The following is a 21,685-nucleotide window of genomic DNA, read 5'->3' as shown; positions in this document are numbered from 1 at the left end:
TGGTAAGGAGCTTTGCCTGGCTACGCAGCCGGTTTGCACGGTAATCCCACCTTCGCCGGGGGGATTACACGTGGGGAGAGCCGTGGGGGGTCCGGAGCGCCCACGGGCCGGCAGCAGGCTTTCGGAGGTCGGGATTTCCCTCGGTGCGGCGGGATTTGGCCAGGAGGGTGACGGGGACATCCTCGCGCCGGAGCGGGTCTTGCCGATCGAGGACCGCCGGCATTTGCCGCCGGCTCGTGGGGCGAAGCAGGCGGGAGCCCGGCGTCCCCGCAAGATCTTTACCGGGCAGGGGGCAGGCAGCCCTTCGCCGAGCCGTGCCGGGGCTGGAGCCGGTGCTTCCCTCCGGCGGGATCGCGGTGAGCGTGCCTGCATCCTTCGCCTGCGTCCCTCCCTCCCCGCGGCGCGCCGGCGTGGCGGCGTGCAGGCACGTGCAGGCAGCAGCGAGGCGAGGCAGCTGCGAGTGGGGACACGCAGGCAGCGTGCGGAGGAGGTGGCCGGCACGGGGACTTGGGAGTTGGGCTCGGGGACAGGCTCTGATCGAGGGTCCCATCCTGGCTTCCCCACAGCCCTGAGTCCCCGGGGTGGGGGGGCTCGGAGGGGGCTGGTGGATGCCGGGAGCTCGGCGGTTCTTTATGGTCTCAGAGGGCTCCATTAATTCTTTAAATATCCAGCCTTTCCAGGTGGGTTTTGTTGAAAATTAATTTCCAGAGCTATTTTAATTTTGCTGTATTTAATTTGCTGTTTATTTTAATTAATTAACGTCGGGAAAATCTCTTCTCCCGAGCATCCTGCAGCCGTCTGGGGTGGCTGCACCCGGGAGGCGAGAGCAAGGGGGTGTCGCGAGCGCGAGGGGCACCGGCAGGGAGGGTGCCCGGCCCCCACCGTGCCCACCCGGCTCCGCCGCACCTGCGCCAACCTGCCCGGGCGAACAGGCTGTCGACACCCTCCCACTCGCCGGGATGGTCACGGGGAGGCGGCGAGCTGGGTCTCTTCCCAGCTCCGTCCCCGACTCCGGGGCTCATCCGGGGGTTTGCTGCTGGCTCCCTGGGATGGTCGTTGCATCTCCTGGCTGGCAGATGGCTCGGGTACCGCTTGCAGCCGCCTTCCTCCTCCTCCTCCTCCTCCCCCTGGACCTGGGGGTCCAGCATCTGTGGGGATGCAGCATGCGGTGGTGCAGCTGCGCCGTGCCGTGCCACGCTGTGCCACGCCGTGCCGTGCCAAGCAGCAGAGCTCTGGTTTAAAAACCCGGCGCAGAGCTGTTTCCACCCACACCCACGCAGAAGGATGCGGGGCTGAGCTCAACCTCCCGCTCCCATCCCCGCATCCCCCTCGGTGCTCGATGCTCCAGCCCCGGGACTGGCCAGAGCCCTGCGAAGGGGTCCCTGGGGGGAGGCAGGCGAGGTGGGGGGGGGAAGGGATGGAGCCGCCTTCCTCCAGATCAAGGCCTCTGGTCTCTCGCATGTCTAGACGCTGCCACACACACCTAATGTGGTTCTTGGCAGGAGCCGCGGCTGCTCTCTCGAGGTTAATTGCTGCGCGCAGAGCTCTGCAGACAGATAGCCGGGCTCCGTGCTGCCCCGCGGACACCCGCCTCGCCCGGTCCCTGCGTTGGCTGCAGTCCCTCAGGGATGCTCGGACCCCCCCAGGGATGCTCGGACCCCCCCCCAGGGTAGAGGAGCAGATGGGGGATGCAGAAGGAGCGCCGCTGTGCCAAGCCGGGCGATTTGGGGTGCAGCACTGGGCAATGAGGGGGGGGTTCCCCTGGTTTGGGGGAGCAAGCAGGGATGGAGGAGAGGCGCTGGCGGTGCTTTGCAAGGGGCGATGATGGCCCTGGGGGCTTTGGAGCCAGAGGAGGAGAAGAGTTAACGGCCTCTCCCTCGCCGCCTCGGCGCTGCCGCCGTCCTCCTGCCTGCTCTTGGCAAGGCGGCTGGGCTAGATAAGGGGAAGCGCGGCGGGGGGAGCCGGACAAAGGCAGAGCCTTATTCAGCCTGCGTGGCCGGATCCAGCCTCCGGAATGGGAGCCGGAGAGAGACGCGGCGGGGACTGGGGTGGGAAGAGCCGTTTCATCCTCCGGCCCCAACATCTGGTGGAAAGCGGGGCTGGGGAGGGGGGGAACGCCGGGGGTGCTGCAGGGGCGAACCCTGGGGCTCGGCTGGATCCGGGCTCCCTGGGATGGGCTGGATGAGGCCATTCCCAGCCGCTGCTCTTGCAAAGGAGCCCAGAGGTCTCCGGGATCCACAGGGAGCTCAGGGCAGCCAGGCACCGGCACCTTCCCGGGAGCACCGTGAACAAATGCTGCCGAAACGCCATGGTTGGAGCCACCAGCACCTCAAGCCCCGTCCCTGCCTGGCGCCATGCGTAGGGACCGGCTTCCCCGTGAGCAAACTAGTGCCTTGCCAGGCCCGACGTTGGCTCCCACGTGCCATCATCGAGGCAGGGTGGTGCAGAGCAGGGCTGGGAAGTGGGGCATCCCAAGGGGGGAATCACGGTGGGGTCACAGGAGAGATCCCCAAAGCATGACATCCCCTCACCTCGCACGTGGCTGGTGCCGGTGTTGGGGTCTGGGCTCGGTCCCGTGTCCCGGGGCCGTGTGGGGGTGAGCTCTAGCCCCGGGACCTGCCCCACATGGGATCCCCGGGGAATCAGGTGAAGGTTTCGGTCCGAGCTGTGTTTTGGTTTGGGGTTTCGTCATGTTTTCATGGCAGGGAATTTCCGTTCCTAACCAAAGACAAGAGAAAAAAAAAAAAAAAGAGAAAACCAAAACCAAAAAAAACACAACCCCTGCATTGAATTTTTGCCAAAAAAATGGGATGTTTCCATTCTTGTTTCGGTTTTTGGCAGCCCCAAACTGCAGCCAATGGAAGAAAATATCTGTGTGGAAATGCTGCTGGCCTCCTCCGCGCAGTGCAATGGCTGTTTCAGGGCCGGCAGGGCTAGGAGCTCCTGCTCCCACGGCCGGGCGGCTTTGGGGGGTTTTGGGTGCAGAGGGAGACTTTTGGCATACGGAGAAACTCGCAGAGAGCGTGAGAAGGAGCGTGGACCCTCCTGAGCGTGGTGCCGGGCACCGCTCCTCCGACGCTTTCCTCCCCGCACCCGTGCTCTTTGCAGAGGACATTGCCATGAGAACGGGATTGTTGTTTTGTGGGGAGCATCGACACGAAGCAGGCGAGCGGCTGCAAGGACACCGGTGGCATGCGGAGCTTGCGGTTCCCACTTGTCCTTGCAGCGGGTCGCTCTCTCCTCCCCAGCTGGCAGCGGAGCCGCGTTTGGCTCCAGCGTGCGCCGTGCAACGCCGTCCTCCCACCGTGCATCGCCTCCCCTCCCGGCATCACCCAGCCTCCCCCCGCCGCCACCCCGCTTCGCCCCCCCGGCTTTTGGGGGACCCTCCGCGGGGGGCCACGATGCTGCGGTGGGTGGGGTTGGGAGAAAGCGGCCGCTGCAATGCTTAAATGAGGTTGGGTTTTTTTCCACCCCCCCATCCATGCTAGGAAGAATTACAGTCACCCAGGCATCTGTTCTGGCAGAGTCGAGCTAAAGAGCTTGTCCTGGGCTTGGCAAACCAGCCGGCGCAGCCGACAGCTTTTCCAAGGGCAGCCTTGGCGGATGCGGAGCAGCAGGTTGACATTGCAGGGAGAGGAGCCCTGCACCGCAGGCACCCGCCCTGCGCCCCTCTGCTCCTGCCTGGATGGGGTGGAGGGGGGGGGGATGTCCTGCGGGGAGGATGGGTTGCAGGATGCTGCAAACCTCCTCCCCAAAAAGCAGCATCCTCCAGCAGGTCTTTGTTCAGAGCAAGGAGGAGGGCGGCCGGTGCCAGCGCATCCCGGGCTCCTCGTCCGCGGGCAGGGAGGGTGGCTCTTGGCACCCTGCACCCGGTTGCGGGAGGCAGGATCAGTCCCTGAGCAGCCCCTTGCGTGTCCATGGGAGACCCCTGCAAGGGACCACCACCAAAAAAAAAAAACCCCTTAGCTGCTTCTCACGTGTGCAACCCGGAGACATCTCTTGGCATCCCCCGGCTGTGCAACGTCCCCTGTCACCGCCACCCCGTCCCTGCTGGGCGCTGCAGATCTCGCGGCCACCCCACGGGTCCTGCTGTCACCCACCGTCCCCGCGAGTGCCATGGGTGGGTACAGTGGTGGCACCAGGAGGGGCTAGGAACGCAGCGTGCCTGGCCAGTGCTCGGCCACCCCTCGTGCCTTCCCCAAGCCCGCCATGCCCTGATCCTGCCCAGGCCTGCGAGCACAGCCGCGGTGCGGGTAATTAGCAGTAAATCTCTGCGTGCATCTCCTCTCATCAGCTCGCAGGAGCTGGGCTTGGCACGGCCGGCAGAGAGGCTGCTGTTTGAAGGCACCTTTGCAGCCGCCCTCCCACCCGACGCCCAGCACATCGCCGTATCGGTGCCGCAGACCAGCCGGCGGCACGGTGCGCACGGGCCGTATCCGTGCCCCAAGCCGTCAGCGGTCGAGGCAGGGGGGAGGCGAATCGGCACGGCTGGGCAGGGAGGTGGGGGAGCCCTGCCAGAGCGCCAGGCTCGGAGCTGGAGCGTGTCAGGCACAGATGGGATTGTTAGGAGTGGTAAAAATTATCCAGCCCCTCTTAAAAACCCAGGCGCAGCAACCCGACCCCACGGGCTCCGGTGGCGGCGATTCCCACCGGAGGGGTGTTGGTGTTTGCTTCCCCTGCCGTTACCATCCATCCCCGGGCTGGGATGCGGGGCCACGGCTGCCCTTCATGTGCCACCACGTTCCCTCTGCGCTGCCGGGCTGTGGGCTTGCTCCTTCGCCCAGCCCCGGGGACGGGCACCCTGACCCTGCACCCATCCCGGCCCCAGTGCCACCAGTGCTGGGCGAACCCTGTCCCCGCGGGTGCCCCCACCCTCCAATCTGATCCGCCCCGTGCGATTTCCTATTTCTTTCTTAATGCGCCCAAGCCTCCTGTTTGCTTTTTTAACTGCAGTAACCACAAGAGGGAAGTTTCGGAGCGGTATGAGCCCAGCTCCGCCGGGAAGGGAGAGTCGCCGCGACGCTGCCGCTCATTGCCGCGGCACCGTGACGGGGGGGCTTCGCCAGCGCGGTCCAGGGGATGGTGGCAGTTGTAGTCTCCATCCCCCTCTCCCCATCCCTCATCCCCAGCCCCTTTTCTTTTCGAAGTGGTGAATTTGGGGCTGGTTCGGCATCGCCGAAGGGACTCAGGCCCCCCCAGCGCCGATCGATCGCTCTGCTCGCTCCCGCTCGCTTTTTTTTCTGTTTGTTTGCAGCCGCTTGAGGGCTCTTGTGATGAATCCAGCCTGGACAGATTTCAAGAACAGCTGAAACGCAGCCCGGGGTGGGGGTGGGAGTGGGAGGGCAGCGGGGCTGGCCAGCACCAGAATGCAAAATGGTGCAGCGGGCAGAGCTGGGACGGCGGGACGGGCTCACGCTGGGTCCGGCTCGAGGAGAAGAGAGGGACGGGGAGCAACGGCAGCGCCGCCCCAAAGCTCTGGGTTCTGTGGGTCGGCGACATGGGGACCCTCTGGGTTTAGTGGGGCCGAGGATTCGGGGCGATGCGTGGGGAGCGGGCTCAGCCCCGGCATCTGCCCGTTGCCCGCTGCCCGCGGCCGCTGCCGGGAGCTGGGCTGCGCTCCAAGCCAGCCCCTAATTGCACCGGCAACGGGCCGGTCCCGCTGGCCTGGCGCGGCTTGGGCTGCGCCGGGGCTCGGGGTCGCACCTGCGAGGGGCCGAGGGGGCCGCGCCGGCTCCGCCGCCCACCCCGCCGCGCCAGGTGCCGTCCATCCCCGAGCGGCCCCGGGGATCGGCCGCCTGGCCTTCCATCGCTGTAAAATGGCGGCTTCTTAATAAAAAAAGGAAACCCTCCCAAAAACCCAAGCACGAGGAGGGTGAGCATCTCCCCGCACCCGCAGCCCGGGGCTGCCGGCTTTGCCGGGGAGGGGGGAGCGATGGCAGCAAAAGGGGGGGCGCGCAGCTGTGCCAGGGGGGACAGAAGCACGGGGGGCAGGAGGAGAACCAGAGCCTTGGAGGAAATCTTCCCCGGCTGAGGCGATGCCGATTGGCGAGGCGGCGGCTGCCGTGGTGCTGGGTGCTGGGGTTGGCTGTGATTTTGCAGCCGTGACTCCGGGAGAGAGCGGGACGCGCGTCTGCGCGCGTGTGCGTACGAGTGTGCGCGCAGGCGGGAGGAATAATTAGTTCCTACTACAGCACTTCTCACTCAAAGTGCTTTTTAAAAGCCTCCATTCATTAGTCTTCACAGCTCCCCCGAGGTGTCGTGTCCTGGTTCTCTCCCCCCTCTGACTCCCCACCTTCCCCAGAGCAATTGGGGATCCTGAGCCGGGGAAGGGGAGGGTGACACCGCCAGCAGATGCTGGGTCCTTGTAAAACCCGAGGTTTTTGGAGACCGTCCCGGTGTCCCCCGTCCCCACGGGGCTGATGGGGTGTCGTGGGCACATGGGCATCGCCGGAAAGTTCCTGTCGAGGCTGAGCTGTGCCGGGTTCGGAGCACCGGGGAGGAGAGCGGGATGGCGGGGAAGGGGCCATGGGTCCGGTGGGTCCCACCACCGGCTGCACCCAGGGACAGCGGTGTCCCTCACCGGGGTGCCAGGGAGTGGCACAGCGGTGCCAGTTTCCAAATTACCCAGCGCGTGCTGGGCTGCCAGGGGTCACCGGGCAGAAGGACGGAGGATGCCGGAGGGTGCCGGTGCCGCTCAGCCCCCGAACGCGAGCATCGCCGCTGGGCGAGGGAGCCGGGGGGGTGCCCGGGCGCTTGCCCTCAGTGGGGCAGCAGGGCCGGGGGGGCACGGAGGCGGGCAGGCGATGGCGGAGGGCCTCCTCTGCAAACCCTAACCTTATTTTCCCAGGTCCGACGCCAGTTTCCATGGAAACAGCCGGGAGCAGAAACGGGAACCAGAATCCAGAAATGCGAAGCCTCGAGCTCCCGTTCGCCTTCCTGGATTCCCGCTCCCCGTGGCCCCGGGATGCCGGCTGGGTGCTCGCCACGGGGCACCCACGCTGCTCCCACCATGCTGGGGTGCAGGGCCGGCCCGTCTTGGCACCCCGTGGGGTTGGGGTGCTCCTATGTCCTTGCACGCCGTGGCACCCGTGCACGGTGCACGGCACGTGGGGGTGTGCATGGTGTGCGCAGCAGTGTTGTGCGGTAGGCAGGGGGTACCGCGGGCAGGGGGTACCGCGGGCAGGGGGTACTGCGGGCAGGGATATTGCAGGCAGCACCGTGCACGGGCAAGTTCAGGCAACATCTGCGCACATCTGTGCGTCTAGATGGTGCGCAAGGGTGGGCGTGTGATGTGTGTATGTAGGCGCTCCTGCACAGACATGTGCGCTATATGGGTATAAGGGGGGTGTGGGCACGGTATGTATCAGTAATGTATGGTCTGTATGTTCGGTGTTACTGGTTGCATGGCGGGACCCCAGTCCCGTGGTGTTTCCCAGTCCTGTCCTTGCCCTGATGTCCCCATCCCCAGGACGTGGCGGGGATGGGGGACCCCAGCCGACTCTAGAGGGGCAGCACCAGCCAGCCCCACCATGGGGACCTGGGTGCTGGGTGCTGCACACAAACCCAAGCGTGTGGCTGTGGGGGGAGGCCCTGCTTGGCCCCCCAGGGCTGGGAGCCCCCCAGACTGCTCCGGGCAGCCAAACCGGAGCCTCACGGGCCACGTTTGCATCCCACAAAGCCGAGCCCCGTGCCCTGCGCCGCACCATGCTGCGTCCGTCCAGCCTGCGCCTTCCCCGCTGCCCACCGACCTCCTGCACGCGTGTGCTCGCCTCGCACACGCGTGTGCGAGCCTCACCCCGTGGTCCCTCAGGTGTGCAGTGGCACGTTGCGTTCCCGCATAAGCTCGTAGGACCCAGCATCCGTGGGGTGGGACATCGGTGTCCCCCGGCACATCCCGGCCGGCGATGGGGATCTCTCGGCGCCGTCCTGGTGCCAACTGGCCCCATCCTCCCCGCAGCACCCCGCCACCCCCCGCGAGCCGATTTCACCACGCTCCCAGCGGGCTGGCTCCCAGCGGAGCCACGCATGGCTACCGGGTCGCGGCACCCAACCCCACGCCGCACCCCGGGGGTGACGACAGCACCGTCGTGACACCTTCCCCCCCCCCCCCCCCGCCGCCGCGGTACACGGAGCCGTGGGTGCGGGCACCGCTGCCATTGTGTGCGCGCTCCGTAATACATCATTTACAGACGGACAGGTATTAAGATACATTATGGATAACTCACAGAGAGAGACGCTATTAATAATACAGACACATACAGAGGGAAGAAAGTGCACACTCGATTTCCATGTTGCTACCAGGAGTTGTGAGGCTGGCTCTGGCTGCCTCTTCCCACACGTGACTGCAACACAGTGGGTAGCTGACAGCCCAGAGAGCCTGGCTTGGGGCCAGGAAAAAGCAGAAAACACAATGTCTGTGCATATCCTCTCTCTTAAAATAACACTCCAACACCGTCTGAGACGAATTAAAATAAGATCAGGAGCGGTCTCGCGAAGAGAGGAAGACGAAGAGGGAAAAGGCAGGCAGGGGAACGGCCGGGGCTGGGCGGCTTCAGTCCCCGGCGGGGAAGGAAAGGGGGCTTGTTTTGCAGGGTTGGAGTTTAAAATTTAAAAAAAAATTAAATAAATAAATAAAAATGCTGAAGGAGAAAGAGAAGGCGAAGAGGGAGAAGCAAATCCCCAACGGGGAGGGGAGCGATGCCGGCGGCGGCGGCGGTGCTGGCTGTCCAGCACATGGCTGTCCTTTGGAGGGAAGCCGCGGCAGGGCGGGGGATGCGAGCGCAGGCTGCATGATGGAGAGCATCAGGAATTTCCTGCAGCTGAGGAACACACCAAATACCAGAATGCAAGAGCGAGCGGAGGAGAGCAGGGTGCCGGGGAGGGAATGAGGAGGCGGGGTGGGGGGGGGGTGGGGGGGTGGGATGCAGAGGGCTTGAAATAACTGGTGGGGAGAGCAGTGAGGGCAGGGGGCAGCGGGGTGGGGGGTACTGGGGAGGGGGGAAACGTGGCACTTTGGGCCTTTTTCCATCTCTTTGCCTTGATTTTTTTGCTGCTTTTTTGAAGGAGGTACCCCGCGGTGCTGCCTGTGCCCGCAGGCCCCTCTCCCTCCTGCCCGAAGGGGGGGGGGGGGGGTTGGTGTATTTTGGGGGTTTTACGTCTTTCCTCCCTTCTTTTCCCCGGTGATCTGGCGCGGCGCCGGGGGGGACGCGGGGGTCGGTGACGCCGGGGCGTGGGGACGGGGCTGCGTCCCGCAGACCCCCGCCTCTCCCGTGGGGCCAGATCCAGGCTCAGGGAGCCAGGAGCAACCCGGAGAACGGGTACATCCCTGCGGGACAGTGTTACGGGAGAGCGGGGGCCCTTCGGGGGGACCCGCCGTGCAGGCAGCGAGGGCAAACGCTGCCCGAGGAGCCACGGCAGCGCCTCCCACACATGCAACGAGTTTGGCAGGCGCCCTTTGGCCACGCTCCTGCTTCTCCCTGAGCCAGGCTGGGTTAAACACAACAACCCCAAAATCCCCAGGCAGGCTGCGAGCCCCTGAGGCCGGCGTTGCATCCAGGTGCAGCCCGACCTCTCCCTCCTCCTTGGCCACCCCCGGCTCCCCCCTGCATCCAGCTCCTGCCTGCATCCAGCCCTGGCTCCCCCGGGGATGCTGGGGGGCCGGAGGGGAGGGGAGATCAGAGGGGGCATCTTGCAGTGCCGGATCCAGGTAGCCAGAAGGTCGCACTGAAAATCTGGAAGTGGAGTTTGGAGCTCAGCAGAGCGGTGCAATCAGGCTTGCTTTAGGGCAGAGAGGAGGAGGAGGAGGGAGAAAGATGCGGTGAAGGGAGCAGGAGGGAGAGGGGCTGCGTGTCCCCCCACATTTTGGGGTGCTGGGTGTCCCCAGGTAGATGCCGTGCCATGCCCTGGCTGGGGCTCTGCCGAGCATCGCAACGAACTGGGTCAGGGGCTTTTGTGGCGGGGGGGGACCGAAGAAGGATGAAGAGGAGGCAGCAGACCCCGAGCGAGTGCCGAAGCTCGGCCGGGCGATGCCGAAGGCTTTGCGGCCCCTTCAGCGGGTGCCTCCCGTTTCCACCGATTCCAGGCCGCGGCGTCCCCGGCATCCCTGGGCGAGCGGTGACCCACACCTGCCAGGGCCCCGCCGGGGATGGGGATGCTGAGAAAGGGCTGAGCTCATTAGCAGGCTCCAGCCTCCCCAGCACAGGGGGTCAGAGAGCAGCAGCCCCGGGCCGGGGGGGGGGTTGGGGTGGCGTGGGGAGCGTGGCTGGAGGCGCTTTGTGTGGGCTGGTGGCCCCCGCCGACCCGCTCGCCGGCCCCCACGAGCTGTCCCGGTTCCCGCGATGCTTGTCCCCAAATCTGGGGGTGCAGCATCACCGGATGGGGATCTAGCAGGCACGGTGAAGGTAGTGCTGGGGGGGGTCCCCCCACCCAGTGCTGCACCCCGCTGTGGTTTTTCCTGCCCCCCCCTCCAAGCACCCGGTTTCCTTCATTGCAGACCATAAGCTCTTGGTCTGGGTGCAGGGGGGGTGCCTGTGCCCCCCCCCATGCCCTATCCTTCCCTGCCCAGCACGGAGTAAGGGCTCTCTCGGCCCGTTGCGTGCCAGGAATCCTTCCTGGCCCTGCTCGCCGAGCCGGCAGCGGCACTTTGATCTCCAGCACCGCGGGGTGAGAGGGCGAGAGGGGCCCAGCCGGGGCGCAGAGAGACAGGGCTGCAGCCTGGAGGGGGGGTCAAGCACCCCAGGACCCCTCCCTGGCTAATGAACCTGGGGACGAGGGGCCGCCGTGCCCAGTGTCACCCTGCCTGGGCAGGAGATGCGAAGCCTGTGCTTACCCCAGGGTTGGGGTGTTTCTCGTTAGGCGTCAGCTGCTAATTGGCCCCTCTGCAAAGTCGTGCGATGGTGGGGAGGGTATCCCTCCCCCCAGCCGTGCCCCCTCTTGGTCATGCCTGCCTGGCACCGGGGCACGGTGCCCCATCATTTAGCGTGGGTGCCTGACGTAAGTGCCCCCGTGGGCTGCCCACAGGGGCCATGGCACCTTCGCTTACACCGTGGCATCCAGGCAGGGGACGAGCAGGGTGCCAGTACCTGCCCTCGGGATGGGGACGGGGTGGCAAAAACCCTACCAGCAGATCACAGGGTGCCCCGGTTTCCCCCGCTCCCCCTGCCCACCCACCTCCCCAGCCCTCCCTGCACATGCCTTTGCTCGGGGGCTGGCCGGCAGGGAGGCCACCCGGGCGCGGGGGCCGGAGGCAGGCGGTGGAGGGGGGGGGGGGATACTGGCTGGAGCGAGTCTAAACCTGGCATCTGTCGAATGTCACCTTACCCAGACAGTCTGTGCTTCCCTGTCTCCATATCAACCGTTCTGCTCCAGCCACCTGCGGGGGGGGGGGGGTGGCAGGGAGCGCCTTTGGGGAGGAGGAGAGCTCGCCGCTCGCTTGCCGCTCGCTCGCCGCTCGCTCGCCGCAACCTCCCTTTCCCCTCCCTTGCTCGCCCCTGGGGTGCGAGGCCCCGGGCTATAAATCGTGGCGCAGGCGCGCACCGATACTCCTCCAGCCACCTGGGATGCGCCTGGGAGATGGGGGGGCGGGGGGGGGGCGGGTGACCCCGGCGCTGGCGGCTTGCGCAACCCCAAATTGCATCATCTGGCTGCGCCGTGCCTCAGTTTCCCCTCGCCGCGCCTCAGTTTCCCCTCGCCGCGCCTCAGTTTCCCCTCGCCGCGGCGGTGAGGCTGGGGAGCAGCAAACCCCTACCTGGGCCGCTGGCCCCCGCGCCCACCGGCACCTCCGCTCCCCGCCGAGCCCCGGCGCAGCTGCGGCGCAGGAGGGATGCCGGGGCTCGCTCCACCCCAAACTCAGCGGCGAGGGCCTCTTCCAACAGCTCTGCACATTTCCCCGGACCGTCCCTCTTCCCTGTGACCAGATGTTCTCGCCCTCCTCCCCCCCCGCGACGGGGTCCGGGCCAGAGCCAGCTCACCGCGGCCGTGCCGGGACGGACACCGCCTGCCAGCATCTCTCCTCCTGCCCCGCACCTGGATGGTGGCTGGGGACAGGGGACAGCTAATGGTGTCCTCCCGTGTGGCTCCCAGTGCTCCCCAGTATTGACCCGTTCCGCCGCAGCTGGGCTGTGACAACCCCAAACACAGCGGGGAGGCGAGCCCGGCCCATCTGTGCGCGGGGCAGCGCGTCGGGGACGGGATCGCAGCACCAGGGCTTTGTATTTTTGGGGGGATGCTGGAGTATTTGGGGGGATGCTGGAGTATTTGGGGGCGATGCTGGAACAGTAGGGGAGATGCTAGAGCATTGGGGGGGGGTTGCTGGAGCATTTGGAGGGAGATGCTGGAGCATTGGGAGGGGTGCTGGAGCGTTTAGGGGGATGCTGGAGTATTTGGGGGCGATGCTGGAACAGTAGGGGAGATGCTAGAGCATTGGGGGGGGTTGCTGGAGCATTGGGGGGGTGCTGGAGCGTTTAGGGGGGTGCTGGAACATTTGGGGTGGGGGTGCTGGAGCATTAGGGAGGCTGCTGGAGCATTTGGGGAGGTGCTTTGGCATTTGGAGTGGGGGTGCTGGAGAATTGGGGGGGTTGCTGGAGCATTTGGGAGATGCTGGAGCCTTGGGGCTGGTGCTGGAGCATTTAGGGGGATGCTTGAGCATTTGGGGTGGGGGTGCTGGAGAATTGGGGGGGTTGCTGGAGCATTTGGGAGATGCTGGAGCATTGGGGCTGGTGCTGGAGCATTTAGGGGGATGCTGGAGCATTTGGGGTGGGGGTGCTGGAGCATTGGGGGGTTTTGCTGGAGCATTTGGGGAGGTGCTTTAGCATTTGGGGCGAGGGTGCTGGAGCATTGGGGGGGTTGCTGGAGGATTTGGGAGATGCTGGAGCATTGGGGGTGATGTTGGAGCATTTAGGGGGATGCTGGAGCATTTGGGGTGGGGGTGCTGGAGCATTGGAGGAGTTTGCTGGAGCATTTGGGGAGGTGCTTGAGCATTTGGGGTGGGGGTGCTGGAGCATTGGGGGGTTTGCTGGAGCATTTGGGGAGGTGCTTGAGCATTTGGGGTGGGGGTGCTGGAGCATTGGGGGGGTTGCTGGAGCATTTGGGGAGGTGCTTGAGCATTTGGGGTGGGGGTGCTGGAGCATTGGGGGGGTTGCTGGAGCATTTGGGAGATGCTGGAGCATTTCAGGGGAGTTGCTGGAGCTTTTGGGAGGTGCTGGAGTATTTCAGGGGAGGTGCTGGAGTATTTCAGGAGAGTTGCTGGAGCTTTTGGGAGGTGCTTGAGCATTTGGGGTGGGGGTGCTGGGGCACTGGGGGGGTTTGCCGAAGCATTTGGTGGTCACAACAGTGCTCCTTGCTGGTTTACGCCTATCCCGGCGCCGGGGCAGGTAGCAGAACCGAATTCCCGTGCCGGCGGTGCTGTGGGCAGACGGGTCGGGACGGGGCGCGCGCGTGCACGCGGGCCCCTCGCGGGTGCACGTGCACGTGCCACGCACGTGCCGAGCCACGCGGGGCGAGACGCCGGGCCGCACGGCCGCCGCCGGCGGGGGCCGCGCGCGGACACCGCCGGCGCTCCGGCGGGAACGCCTCGCCGGCCACGCGCTCCCGGAGCGCTTCGGGAAGGCACGGAGAGCGCGGCAGGCGGGATCGGACGGACGGACAGCCGAGGACGGACGCCCCCGCCCTCTCCCTCCTCTCCCAACCATGCGCAGCGGCTCCTGCGAGTGTGTAATTTCACCACAGTGCCTAAACGAGGGACAGAAGTAAATTGACCTTTTAACCCGTTTTCCTACCAGGGGGATTATAGCCTGTTTCCTGTTAAATCTCTCCAAGAACTGGCTCCATCCTGCTCACGGAGCGGGGCGGGGGGGGACGACACCCACCCAAAGCGGGGGGCTTTCATTTCCCTCGCCGCCCCCCCCGCCAACTCGCCTTTCCCATCCCATCCCATCTCCAACCACCTCTTTTCCCGTTGGAGTCTTCGGGGGTGCTTTCACCAACCCCGGGAAAAACCAACGTGGAAAATCGCTGGGAGGAAGGAACCGAAGGCGGAGAGTGATAAATATTGAAAGGGTGGGATTTCGATGTAGGCTGCAACAGCTGTGCCGGTTACAGTGTCACACTATCTCTCCACAGGTTTACTGACCCATTTCCATTCACACGGCTGCCAGTATCTTAGCAACTGCAACAGTCCCCCAAGAACAGGCATATTGCCTGCTATTAGTGACTGCTGCAACTGTGTCAAGGTTAGCTCTCTCCCTCCAAGCCCTGCCGGGTTTGTTTTTCGCCCAAAGCCTAGCCCAGGCTGTTCGGTGACATATCCCCCCTCGGCAGCCGCCTTGGGTATTGGGTGGTCATTCCTTCCACAAAAAAAACCCCGCCGGCGGGACCGGAGCGCTTGGCGGGGTGATGGATGGATGGCTGGGCCGCGGGGTTGGGTCGGTGGGACGGAGGGAGATGCGGGGTTGGGGCGCGCCGGGAGATGCTGCGGGAGGTTGGCGATGGCGTGGGTGCGTGGTGCGTTCCCCCCGAAATGGGAGTGCTGTCATCCGGCTGGGTGTCACCGTCGTCGCCGTGCAGCGCCGAGCCCCGGGAAGTCAGCTGGAGGTGGTTGGGGGCTGCGCTGAGCCCGCCTGGGGTGTCACGAGTGGGGCCGGCCTCAGCCCGCACCCTCGGTGGCTCAGCAATGAGTGCCCCCATGGCTGGGCACGGGCAGAGGGATGGTGCGTGTCCCTGGGCTCCGTGGCAGCACCGGGGGGGCTCGGAAGGGGAGGCACGTGTCCATCCATGTTGGCAAAGCCTGGGACCACCGCGCACCGGCTTGGGACAGAAGTGCCACGTCGGTGACATCCACTGTCACCACCTCAGGCACAGGGTCAGCTTCGGTGAGGGACCCGCTGGGGTCCCCCCGCACCGCATTTCCCACCCCCCAAGCTCCTGCTCAGCTCCAGCACTTGTCCTATCAGGGCTGTGCCTTTTGGGGAAACTGAGGCACACGGTGCGTGGGCAGGGGACCAACAGGGTGCTTGTTCCCGCCGCATCCCGCCTTGAGGGGCATGGAGTGCGAAACCATAGCCACAGCAAGAGAAGGGACGTGTGCTCCCTCAGTGTCCCCCAAAACACAGCAATATTGGGGTGACTGAACCCGCAGAGCAGGGAGAGGGCAAGCAGCCGGTGCATCCCCCAAACAGCCCATGCAGGGAGGGAAACTGAGGCACAGGCACCCACCAGGCAGGCAGAGCTCCCCATCACCCAGCTCCCGGGTGGGTGCGCTGCTTGCTGGGACCTCGCAGCCACCCCAGGGCTGCACCCACGGGTGAGGAGCAGCGAGGTGGGTGCTGGGGTGGGCAGGGTGCGTCCCGGCCCCCCCCCGTGCCAGCCGGCCCCCCCCCGGCAGTGCTGCAGACAGTAGGCTCCACACCAGCACGGCCGCGGGGACGGCTGAGAGGGAAGCCACAAAAATGATTTAAGGGGCTGGCGGGATTGATTTATTAAGAACAATTAAAAGCGCTAAATACGCTTAGCTCAGCCAGACGCCGAGCAAGGGAGCCTGGGGGGAAGAGACCTGTCTGCTGTATCCGGAGGGCGAGGCTGGCAGCGGGGGGACCTGCGGCACTTTGTGGGGGGACTGGGTGGCACTGGGCGGCACTGGGCTGGGCTGGAGCAGCCGGGGAAGGGGAGGGGTGCTGGGGCTTGGCTGAAAGGCGATGTAATGGGGTGCCAGCGCTCTGTGGCTGGGTTTGCACCCAGGGGTGGGTCTGTACCTAGTGATGGATTTGGATCCAGGGCTGAATTCGTACCCAGGCGTGGGTTTGCAACCCAGCTGGAGGGTGCGTGGTGGGATGCCCGGGGGGACAAGGACGTCCGCAGGCAGTGCTGAAACGGGGGGAGCTGCTTAGGGCTGGTGTCAGCTGCCCAGTGTGACCAGTAAACCATACTGGGCAGGGTGTTGCTGTCACAGCCCTGTCTGGCAGGGCTATCCCGGGAGCTCTGCAAGGCCCCGGCAGCCGGCTGGTGCTCGCCAAGCACCGGTGGCGTGCCAGGCGATGGGCAAAGGGAGGAGGCTCGGTGGCCGTGGGTGTAACCCACAGGACTCCTCACTGATGGGCACCCACGAGGCCAACTGCATTGCGTGGGTTCCGGGGAGGTCGCGGCGCAGAAATCACGAAGCGTTGCGACATCCGCAAACCCGCGTCCCGCTCAGGAAATCCCAGCCGAAAGTCCTTGGAGGCTGGGAGAGTCCCTGGCCTTGTACAGACCTGCCCAGCCCCGGCTCCTCCCTGGGCACCAGCAACGGCTGGGGGGGAGACGGGAGAGCTGCACCCACCGTGGCTTTCCTGGGGTCCCCGGTGCTGTCACCCCGTGGGGTGGGCTTTGCCCGGCAGTGGCGGTTCGGTGTCCCCACCGTGCTGCTGGGGTGCTGGGGATGGGGGCAGCGGGCGGTGCTCTGCATCCTCCCAGTCCCCCTGGCTGTCTGCAGTGGGAGCACTGGTTTTGTACCCATTCCCCAGTGCGGTGCAGGATCCGTCCCCTCCCCGGGGCTCGGCGGGCTGGCTGTGCGCTGGGGGCCTGGGTGATGCTCGGGGACATGCGGATGGGGAGCCGTGCTGCCTTCCTCCCCTCGCCCCCTCCCTCCACCCCATCCCAGTGCCAGCGGGGGAGTTGGGTTGGGGGGTTTGGCTTCAGATCCCCCCCCGCAGATCAGCCACCACCTCCCCCAGTCACCCCACCTTAGGCCAGGATGCGCCCACGGCCCCATCACCGCACGGGTCCCCCGTGCCGTGAGCCACGTTGGGCACCTCCTGCCTTGCCCAGGAGCCATTTGCTCGCCAAAAACCCACAGAACCGGGGTGGGGGGCCTGCCCTGACCCCCCCCAGAGAGGAGCCCCGGGAGGCGACGGGAGCCAGGAGGTGCTGGGAAAGGTGCTGAATGGGAACAAAAGGTCCACGGGGCGGCTGGCAGGGGCGAGTGGAGCCGGAGGCTTTCTGCTGACCCTGCTCCAGCTGCCCTGGCCCCGGCCTCCCCCCACCACCCCCACCCGCTCCTGCCGACGTCAGCGCTTCCCGGCAGCGCTCCCAGGTAGAGGAGCCGGCCGGGAGGTGGAAAAGCCATTTCTGCCTCTGCCCCCGGCGCTTACGCCTCCGCCAGCCGTGGCAAAAGCTTCCTGGAGCAGGGTGGGTGCTCGTGCCTCGTCCCCAAGCGTCCCCACGGGGCCACGTGCCCTTTTCCCGTGGGGACGGAGCCGCGGTGAGGTGCGGAGTGCGGCACGGGTTGGGTGCTGGCCACGGCGTTGGGTGTTGCGTCCCCCTCTGCCTGCACCCGCACCCCGTTGCGTTTGCGGGGTGTGCCTGTGGGGACAGTGGCCGGGGATGGAGGTGGCCGGGGATGGAGGTGACCGGGGATGGAGGTGACCAAGGATGGAGGTGACCAGGGATGGAGGTGGCCGGGGATGGAGGTGACCAAGGATGGAGGTGACCAGGGATGGAGGTGGCCGGGGATGGAGGTGACCAGGGATGGAGGTGACCGGGGATGGAGGTGGCCGGGGATGGAGGTGGCCGGGGATGGAGGTGACCAGGGATGGAGATGACCGGGGATGGAGGTGACCGGGGATGGAGGTGACCGGGGATGGAGGTGGCCGGGGATGGAGGTGACCGGGGATGGAGGTGACCGGGGATGGAGGTGGCCGGGGATGGAGGTGACCGGGGATGGAGGTGACCGGGGATGGAGGTGGCCGGGGATGGAGGTGGCCAGGGATGGAGGTGACCAGGGATGGAGGTGGCCCTGGCACTGCCAGCGTCTGCTTCCATGCTCCTGCTTGGCCAAGTGCCGTCCCAACCGCGGGCGGCGGGGGCAAAGCCTGTGCGGCAAGGAGAGGGGCTGCCGGGGGTCACCCCGCTGGCCGTGGTCACCTACTGGGACGCACTGGGGTCCCAGTAGCCGCACTGGGGGGGGGAAGGTGGGTGTGGGAGCAGCGCGGTGACTTGCCCGGGGCCGTGCAAGCAGGGGGGTGGCAGAGGTGGGTCTGCCCCAGGACGCTGGGCAGCGGGTCCCTGGGTGCCCCCCGGCCTCGACAGAGCGCACCCGCCGCTGGCTGCCCAAGGGTTAACGAGAGTTTGCTGCTCCTGCAGACAATTAGTGACATCTTTGCTGACAACGCCACACTGAGCCGCTCGCTGCCTCCCCGGCAGCACCAGCCTGGCCGCCCCCGCGCCCCGCACGGCCCCCGCACCACCGCCTGCCTTCGTCGCCGTGGCCCAGCCGTCCAGCCCGGCACCTCGCCCCGGCACCTCGCCCCGGCGGTTTTTCGGCAGCGACGGCACAATTGCAATCCCGAGCGGAGCAGCCGGCTCCCCTCGCTGCCCTCTGACCCGCTGTTGCTGTGGAAACTACATCCCACGTAGGATTACGGAGCCTGAATCCGCAGGCTCCAAACTCCCCTCGAAATCCAGACGGCCACTGGGGTGTCGTGGCCGTCCCCCTCCCTCGCCGGCCATGCCGGCCCCCCCTGCCCGCGGTGCCCATGGCGGTGGTACCCGCGGGGTGCCAGCCTGCGCCCGCCGTCCCCGCCGGGATGAAGGTTGGGTGCTGGAGGAGGTGGCAGCAGCACTTTCTGGGGACCCTGGTTTGCACCCACCGGCTGGTGACGCAGCCGAAGGTGCCGTGGTGTCACCGTGAGGCTGTCGGTGACCCCCTGGCACCTCTGCTCCCCCGTGCTGTCGCCTGAGCATCGTCTCCCGGTGTGCCGCCATCCCTGCATCCCGGAGGGGTGGGAAGAGGTGTGGGGTGCCAGCGGGATCCGCTTCCCCCCCCCACCGCAACCAGTAACCAAAAGCACCCTGGGGAGGTGGGTCCACCCCAAGGACCCGGTCCCCAAACTGCGTGCCTGGGCACCCAAAACCTCTGGGGCGGCAGCAGGAGCCGGGCACCCGCCGGAGCCCCCCACGTCCCCAGGGACAGGCAACGTGGGTCCCCCAGGCCTGGGTGCCCGCGCTGGGGGAAGGGGTGGGCGCGGGGGAGAGCGGAGCCTGTTTGGGGAGCTCTGTGGGCTGGGTTTGTGTCTCAGCATCTCTCCCTGCCACCCGGGGAGGTAGGAGCTGAATTAATCGCGATCAATTAGTGCTGCTTGCAGTCCCCGGCTTCCTCCCTGCACCAGCTTTGTGCCGTCGCACCCGGCAAGGGGGGCCCCGGCGTCCCCAGCAGCACCCGGGCACCGTTGGGGACCGCAGCCCCTCCGGACCCCCCGGGATGGGGACAGGGGACAAGCGGGATGTCCCCCAGCCCGCGTGGGCACCCGCAGCCATAGCAAACATCCACGCCATAAAATTTGGCGGGGGCGAGAGCGCAGGGACGGGGAGGGGACGCGTGAGCCCCTCGAAGCCCTTCTGCCAGGGCTGGAGCGGGATGACAGGGGGGTCCGGAGCGAGTGGCCGGATCCTGCAGTATACTGCAGCAAATGCCCTGCAATCTGCATCCGAATGAATCCCACCTTCCTTCCCCCGCAACGTGCTGCCCTGGGCTACAGCTAATCTATTGTGCGCTGGGCTGCAGCCAGCACAAGCTGCAATACAGTAAATCCTTCTGCAGTATCCTGCAAGGGGACCGAGCCCAGCCGCAGCCGCTCGCCGCCTGCCAGACAAAGCCGGGGGGCCCGCGCGGGGATGGGGCGCAGGGGACAGGGACGCAGGAGGGTGGCAGGCACCCCTGGCTTCATGCCGGCGAAGCTGGGAGAACGTAACCCCTGCCCAGGGTGGGAAGTTCCCCGGGGAGTTTTGGCAGCACCGTGCTCTGTGGATCCCCCTCGCTCCCCAAATCCCTGCCGTGGGCCAGGGACATGCTCCGTCCTCTGCATTCCTGAGCGTGGGGTTGTCCCTAAAGCCTGTCACCGCTATGGTTCCCCCCAGGGTCCAGGAGCGACGCGGGGGTTTGCATCCCCACCCTCTCCTCGCGCATGGCGCAACCTCCATCGTGCCTCAGTTTCCCCACCGCTGCAGGGCTCGCCAAGCACCTCATCCCCCTCCCTCCAGTAGGCTCCGGCGCACGTGAGCCCCGCTGCCCTTTGCCGAGGGATATTGCTTGGATACTGTTATTATCATTATTATTACTATTATTATTATTATTATTATTATTATTATTGGGATGTTGGTGGGGCACAGCGGCTCTGCCGGACCCGTCTTTGGAGAGCGAGGCATCCTTCAAAGGGAAGGCGCTCTGTCACCGCCCCACAGCAGCTGCGTTCTCCTCAATTAGAAGAGGTAATGAAGCAATTTATGGGCATCTACAAAGTGATGTGTGAGTGACAGGCTGTGTACGATCCGCGCCGGGGCTCTGCCGGCAAGTTGTGTTCTTCCAATTTTAATGGAAAGCTCCCTGGCGAGGGGAGGGGGGGCGAAATAGGCGTACCTATAGGTGTGTGCGCTCGGAGGTTCCTACGTGGCTGGATCGGTGATACCGGTGGGTCGTGGCTGGGTGCAGGGAGGGCTGGGTGCCCTGATCCCCCGGCCCTGGGGAACTTGGCCCCCCAGGACGCGTCGTGCCGCAGCCTGGCCCAGCCGCAGCTGTAACCGGAGCCGGGAGGGCAGCTGGGTGGGAGCAGAGCGGGGGGCTGGGGCGGCAGCGGACGCCTGGGTCCTCTGGGAGAGTTGGCTGCAGCTCCCTGTTTCCATCTGCACGCCAGGCACTGCCCACCCTGCTCCCTGCCTCAGTTTCCCCACGCGTCCCCATGCCCCCACTGCTTATCGCTGCCAGATCCCGGGTGCTTTCCCTGCGCTCGCACCTTCCTCGCACCTCTGGCTTTTTGGATGCTGCCGCGGCCTCTCAAAGGGGAAGGGTGACTTGGGTTTTGGGGTCACCCGCTCTGATCGGGGCAAAACCCAGCGTGTCCCCTGGCACAAGCTGTCAATGGCCCCCTGCTTCTGCTGCTGCCGGGGTGTGGGGTGGGGGTCCACGGTGCCAGCCTGGCCGTATTGGGGGGGCTAGAGGGTCCCTGCACGGTGGGAGCCCACGGGTGCTGCCTGGGTGCCCGGCTGGGGCTGCCAGCGCCGCGTGGTCGGGAGGGCGCGGGGGCATTGCGGCGCTTGTCGATGCCTTGTACCCCCGAGTGGGTGTGATCCTGCGTGTGCGTGGGAGATGGGTGCTGCACATCCATGCGCCAGCACACCTGGGTGGCCGTACCTGCGCGCACCCGCGTGTGCGCCCATCTGTGTGCCCGCCGGTGCCCGTGCACGTTCTGTACCTGCGTCTCCACCTGCACCCATGTAGGTGTGTGCGTACGTACCCCTGGACCCATCCTTGTCTGCGTGGGTGCACCCACGTGGGCGCCGTCCTCCCCCCGTGCACGTACCTGCGCGCACGCCTGCGTGCGCACAGCCACCTTGTGCACGTGCAGCCCCGTGCACATGCACACCTGCACCCGTGTCTGTCAGTGGGTGCAGCTCCTACGTACCCACCCGTGTGCGGGGTGCCAGGCTGCCGGCCGTGGGGCTTCGTGGGGCTGCCCCCCTCCCCGCGCCCCTGCCCCGGCACGCCGGTGTTGGCATCATCCCCAGTGGCTCCCACACCCCAGCTCGGCCCCAGCCGGCCCTGCACCGTGCCGCATCTCCCAGGAAACAGGATCCGCAGCCAGGAGTTCCCGCTCAACTCGTGTATGCCTCCCACAAAAAAAAAAAAAAAAAAAAAAAAAAAAGAAAGAAAAAAAGCAAAAAA

At 66.0% G+C, this 21,685-nt stretch overlaps 1 protein-coding gene and 1 long non-coding RNA gene across 6 annotated transcripts in view; one reads left to right on the top strand and one right to left on the bottom strand.

Moving 5' to 3' along the window:
* The window catches only part of AHDC1 (AT-hook DNA binding motif containing 1), a 55,880-nt gene that overhangs the window by 17,683 nt on the left and 16,512 nt on the right, over nucleotides 1-21,685 (top strand). The window lies entirely within an intron of this gene.
* Nucleotides 630-20,516, bottom strand: LOC142040639 (uncharacterized). Its single transcript, XR_012653245.1, has 3 exons — nucleotides 20,384-20,516; nucleotides 2,532-2,718; nucleotides 630-1,148 (listed from the first exon to the last, which is right to left on the bottom strand). It is a non-coding gene; the product is annotated as an uncharacterized LOC142040639 (long non-coding RNA).

This window comes from Buteo buteo, chromosome 16, assembly GCF_964188355.1.
Source record: "Buteo buteo chromosome 16, bButBut1.hap1.1, whole genome shotgun sequence".
In the NCBI taxonomy this organism is placed as follows: domain Eukaryota; kingdom Metazoa; phylum Chordata; class Aves; order Accipitriformes; family Accipitridae; genus Buteo; species Buteo buteo.
This window is presented reverse-complemented; position numbering and strand designations above follow the sequence as displayed.